This window comes from Lemur catta, chromosome 3 (genome assembly GCF_020740605.2).
Source record: "Lemur catta isolate mLemCat1 chromosome 3, mLemCat1.pri, whole genome shotgun sequence".
Classification (NCBI taxonomy): Eukaryota; Metazoa; Chordata; class Mammalia; order Primates; family Lemuridae; genus Lemur; species Lemur catta.
The window spans coordinates 2,611,405-2,617,559 of NC_059130.1; the positions used below are offsets into that span (position 1 = coordinate 2,611,405).

Consider the following 6,155-nt stretch of genomic DNA (forward strand, 5'->3'; position numbering starts at 1 on the left):
TAAGAAATCTCAGTGTCTGGGGGCCAAAGTTACACCGGGGGACCCCAGATGAGGGGACAGAACATGACCTAGGCATGACCTAGGAAGCCAAGCAGACTATTATGTTCCCCCAAAGACCATCTCAATACTAGAAACACAGAGAAAAGATTGCTTCAGTAGCTACAGCAAAGATGTGTAGGAGGCAGTGTGTGTGGTGGTAAAGCATGCCACCTCGGGAGACACCAAGTCCTGAGTTCAAATCCCAGCTTCTCAGTAACTGCAGGCAAGTTGCTCCCCCTTGTCATGGGATAATAACCCCTAGTGAAGAGGCAGTTGTGAGAATTATGTAAGAGATAACAGGTGCAAAGTGCTTATAGTGCCTGGCACTCCGTGAGCATCAATAACAGTGAGCTATGACACGTCAAACTCAATAAGCCCCAAAACTAAATCATTATCTGTTCCCGAAACCCGTTTCTTCCGCGCCTGATTTCTCTATCTGCACGATGTTCACCCACTCACCCAAATCAGGAGCCATTCTCAGCTCCATTTCTCATCCCGGTCACCCTTCTACCTTGCTCGGCCATCGTCACCATCACAGCTAACATTTTTGGTGCATTTCTATGTTCGAAGATGCTAACCCAAGCACTTTAGAAAATGACCTTCTTCAATTGGGCAGAAAAAAAAAACAACACCCTTAGGAGGACGATACTAACATTATCTCCATTTTGCATTTGGGGGAGGTGTGACTTAGCGGGGTTAAGAAACTTTCCTAAGCTCATACAGCTATTGAGTGAGAGCGCTAAGATTTTATAGACTGTCCGAGTCTAAAACCCACGTGCTTAAACATTACACGACGTTGCCCCCGACCGACAGGCCACTCGCTAAGCCCGGTGTGGTGGAGGATGGTGGTTCGGGGCAATCGTGGGGAGCGTGAATGCCAGGCGGGGGGGAAGCTGGCGGAGGAGCAGAGGCTGGGCTGAGGGAGGGCGTTGCTGGGCGGGGAGGGAGGGCGGGAGGCACAGGGGCCAGGGAGGAGACGGGGCATCCGTCTAGGTGTGAGGGGCCTGAAGCAGGGAGTGGGAGTGGGAATGAAAAGAGAGGCTGGATGTGACAGACGTTACCTCACCAGGCACAAGTACTCCCGAGGCTGGGGCTTGGTTTAATAGTTCTGTTACCAGGGCAACAGCACAAGCACCTGTCTCCAAGAGAGCCCGGCGTGGCTCCCAGCCGGGAAGACAGGGCTGACGGCGAGTGGCCAAGGGAGGCAGCGAGACCGGGGGACCAGGACTGCACACGGGCAGGATGGGTTAGCCACGCTGTCGCCCTGTGACAGGTCAGCAATCCCGCCTCTGATATTTAGACTCCTCTAAAGGCGGGTGTGTGCCCGCCCCACGCCTCCCATCCGGGGTCCCAGGGAGAAGAGCTCCGGCGGAGGGCACGCCTGCCAACAGAGGCGAAGCTCTGACCCCAGTGGGGACCAGGCACTCGGCTACTGCTTCCCTCCAGGCTGGTGTCACTGGAACTGTGCTCAGGCCTCAGCGGCGACGTTTTCCGTCTGGGCAGGAAATGAAGGCCAGCAAGGGCCCACCTGTGGGCGCGGATTCGGGAGCTCCAGGGGGAACCGCTGACGCTCCTTTCAAGGCCCGCGGCAGAGCCAGCCTTCGTCCTGGGAACCCCCTCCGTCCCACTCCATGTGTCCTTTTGTCCTTGCAGGCACACGGTGATGAGATAGCCCCGTCGTCCCTTTCTCTCTCTGATAGCCACCCGTGCAGAAAAGGAACAGCCTTCCAAAAACATTAGGAAACTCTGAGCCTTAGAGACGATCTCCCCAGCCTCGGGCAGGGCTAACGCTCCCTTCTCCGCCTCCAGACCCCAGGCCAAGCTGCCCGTCTACACAGCATCAAGCGGAGAAACCCCTGGCGTCTGTCTGCGGTGCTTGTATTCCAAGTTCTCACCTTCCACATCCCATATTTTCTTGAAACTCTTTCCACGAGAATGCCAAGGACAGACAGGACTCGATTTCCCTCCGTCCTTCCTCTGAGCTGTGACCTCACGTGCCAATGTGAGGGACAGATCCCACCCTAGGGACCACTCAAAGCTTTCACTGCATTAGAATTTTAGTTTCAAATATTGCTCTGAAGAGCAGGCCAGGGATGGGGTCACCGAGTGGGTTTCCCCCCGGGTTCCGGAGAGATTCCCCCAGAGCAGGCTCACGCACCACCAGGGCTTCGCTATGCATGCACTAGTGTGCCGTGGACACAGCGTGTTCCAGATCATCCTGGAAGGAACTCCTCGCTCCAGGAGTGGCTGTATAGGGAGTCTCAGTCACCCTGGGCACCGATGGGTCCCCTGGAGCTGACTCTGACACTCACATCTTCCAAGTGAGCTTGGGCAAGTCACGTTTCCTTTGCGCTGCTTCACCTGCAAAAGGGAAACAACAGACTGAATAATCTCAAAGGTTAACATGAGAACTTAAAACCTAAAACGCATCGTAAGCCTTCTGAAAGGCAAGGAAGCCCAAGGCATAAATAAATCACCTTACCAACAGTGGTTGGAAGTCAAGGTACTATTCGGTGTCAGGAAGGGACAGCGTATTCCAGGGAGCTGATAAAAGCAGTCATGAGCATTTTGCGGCACTTGCACATAGTGGGGGGTGGGTACAGCTCGGAATCCAGGGCTTGTGCTCAGGAGTAAAACTTCCTGGGCCAACCTAGCCTTCATCTCTCACCAGCTCCGTGACATTGAGCAAGTGGCACCTCTTAGGGCTTGTGTTTCTTCACCCATAAGATAGGGGTCAGGCCACATGACTCATGGGGCTGCTGGGGGGATCTCACGCCTGACACCGGGGACATAGTAAATGGTGGTTATTGTGTTGCCTTAAATCACAGGCGACCTCTGCAACAATGTTCATCATCCCTATCTCACCGAAGAGGAAGCTAATGGCCACAGAAGCACAGGAGCTTGGCCAAAGTCACTCAGTGAGGAATCTTCTTATTTCAAAGCTCATACTCACCACAGTCCCTCACTCCACAATCTACAAGCCGCCTGTAAAGAGGGTCCCTGTTCTCCCAAATCAATGAACTTAGACAGCTTCCATTATTGGCAAAGTCACAAATCGAGTTTCAAGCATAATGACTGCTACGCACACGCCTAGCCACGGGCGATAGTACATAGATTTGTTATAAGCTGAAAACATGATCCACTTTCTCCCCTAAAAATGGTTTGCAATTTCTAGGCTTCTCCTTGAATTCCTCTGGATAACGAACGCTATAGAATTGTATAATGTAGATGAAGCCTGAAAACAAAGACATCCCTGGGGGGTGCAACAAATTGGAGTGATTTCCTCTGGCTTCAATTTGTAAGGGTCCAATCTCCTGAGTGGGGACTCAGGCAGCCTGAAGGAAAAAGACAAAAATAGTTTATACCAGCTGGTATTAAAAACAGACCCAAGGCTCATATATAGACAGATAGATAGATACATACTTGGCCCTTAAGCCTCAGCGCTCCCGGCATGTTTTGGAGCCTTTCTTTTTCCTCTTTCAAGCTGAACTTCTTTTTCATTTCCATCTGCTTCCCATGGGGCTTGCCCCCAAGCCCCACTGGCTCAGAGATGACTTTGCTAAAGAGGCTCAGGCAGTGTCCAAAGTCCGGAGTGAATTAGATACCACAAGCAGCTCCTACACCAAAGTCCTTGACACCATGACATTCTTTAGACTTGAATCCACTCCACTCCCTACCCAGGAAGCAGAACGAAGTACTGACTTGTGTGCCCCTAGGTTGCTAACCCCACGGAAGTCCCGAGTTGAGCATATTAGCAGTTCTAACTGAATAAAACGGCACATTCATTTCTTTGTTATTTTTCTCCTGAGCAAATAAAAGCATGCCAAAATGAAATTCCCAAGCACTTGCACCCGGGCAGCTGAGTGGACTATTTATTATACTAGCTAATGTTTATGGACTGCTTTGTCATTGCCTGACTCTCTGTCCTGTCACTTGGCCCTTACGGCTTTAAGTATCTGTCCTTTCCCTTCACAGCTGAATCAATCTTTCCTGCCTTCCTTTCTTTCTTCCTTTCTCTCTCTCTCTCTCTCTCTCTCTCTCTCTCTCGTCTTGCTCTGTCCCCCAGGCTGCAGTGCAGTGGCACCATCATAGCTCACTGCAGCCTCAAACTCCTGGGCTTAAGTCCATCTTCTCACCTGAGACTCCTGAGTAGCTAAGACTACAGGTGTGCACCACCATGCTTAGCTCACAACAGAATTTTAATAGAATTTTAAAACCGGGGAGGCCCATAGAGAGCACCTTGTCTTGTTTTACAAAAACAAAATCAAAGCCCTAGGAGGTCACAGAGCCACCACACACTTTGGATCCCCAGAGAGCTGTCCGGAGCATGCTCACCTGGGAGGGCTCGCTGCTGGGAAGGCGTCCATCACATGCGGCTGGGAACAGGAGCCTGTCCAAGACCGATTCCACTGGAGTGGTGCTACGGTAGGAGGGGCCTCTCTCTGTGCTCACTGGACACTACACCTGTCCTCCTGGCAGGATGGGCACACTGACCACCCAAACGGGCAGAGTTTGGCTCATAAAACAGCCACACTCACGAAGGGCAACCTGGCTGCCACTGAAGCTTCATGAACAGCTCACTGGGGAGAGCAAATTCCATCTTTACAGCCACCTGACCAGCAGGGGCAGTTGGACGGTGTGATTAGAAGGAGCAGGAAGGCTCTCCTCTGGGCCCCAGAATACTTTCTCTACTTGTTTTCTCAGTAGTGCCTGAAATCTTTCCATTAGGAAGGAATTTAAAAGTCCTAAGGAGAGTTGGAAATTATCTACTCCATCTCCCCCAATATGTAAATGAGAAAGATAAAGCCCAGAAAGGTTAAACACCTCAACCAAGGGCAAACAGCCTAGTCTAGAACTTCCCAAAGCAGCTCGTCTCTGATATAATAGTCTCACAAGATGTTCTTTGAAAAAAAAATGTTTTCAGATTCTGAAATCAGGTTATTTAGACAATGCTGCACTCTCTCTTCCCCTTGTCTAGTCTACTCATTCTCTATGTAACAGATATCTGTTCAGACTCAAAATAAGGAACACATTTTAGGGCTCTGGTCTAACCTGGCAACGCTGAAACCAGCCTGTGATTGTTCAGACTTCAAGTCCAAAACAAATACACAGCTACCTCAAACAACATCATGTGGTTACCATTCGCGATGCCTTGTCAAAGTGATAATGCTCTAGAGAGTGAGATACAGGAGCCTGGTGCCAACCAATAACCTTTAGTACGATAGGTTTATCTAAGGCTTTTTCTTATCTAAGAGAGACACTGGTGATCACACGGCCAAACAAGTAAGCCCAAGCCTGGGGCTACTATCTTCAGAAAGTTCGTCTCGATAAGGAGGCTGGAAATTAAACGGGACAACTTGGAGGAAAGAAGAGTCAGAAAAAGGAAAAGTGATGGAAAAGGTGGAAAGTTAACAAAATCACTGCATGAGATTTGGCAGGAGAATCAATATCTCATTGGAAGGAAACGGACAACAAACACGGCATCCCCACCACACCCCGCCAACCAAACACGCCCTCGCTGCAGCTCCCAGAGCAAAAGATCGCTTTGGATATTAATTCTTTTCTATAAATTTTATGTGCCGAATTCCTCTCCCAGGCAATCATGTAAGTTCTAGGAAGGAATTTGTTTTCTAACAGACTTTGTTTAATTATGAGGAAAGGGTGGCTCCCCTATCGATTAAATCATGCCTCAATTAGTACAACTATCATTTGGGTCATTACTTTAAGTGTTTGAAATTTCTACTTAAATAAGGTCACTTTCAATTTGGTAAACACTCCTAAGTCATCATATTAATTCACAGCCAGTCACCCAAGGAATGCTGAGTAAGTAAACACAAGCAAGCATTAGCTAACTAGCCACAAATCCACTCGAGTTTATTAATTTCTCTCTTGGCAGAAAAGCAAGAAAAGGAGGCAAACCATCAGAGACATGCACGCATCATTCATTTAACAAATATTTATGACATACCAGGTGCCAGGCCCTGTGCTAAGTATGGGTTTCATTATGTTATTAATATTCATGACTAAGTTATATATGAATGTTTTAAAAAATGAAACCCTATTTTACCAAAAATATAAATTTCAACTCCTGAGATGCTTTGTCTTCATTTCTGCCC

At 49.0% G+C, this 6,155-nt stretch overlaps 1 long non-coding RNA gene across 1 annotated transcript in view; it reads right to left on the minus strand.

The window, feature by feature from the left end:
* Positions 1 to 1,087: 1,087 nt before the first annotated feature.
* Positions 1,088 to 6,155, minus strand: part of LOC123634925 — a 39,290-nt gene continuing 34,222 nt past the window's right edge. The window contains exon 3 of the long non-coding RNA XR_006734012.1: positions 1,088 to 2,400. This is a non-coding gene — a long non-coding RNA (uncharacterized LOC123634925). The remainder of the gene's footprint in view (positions 2,401 to 6,155) is intronic.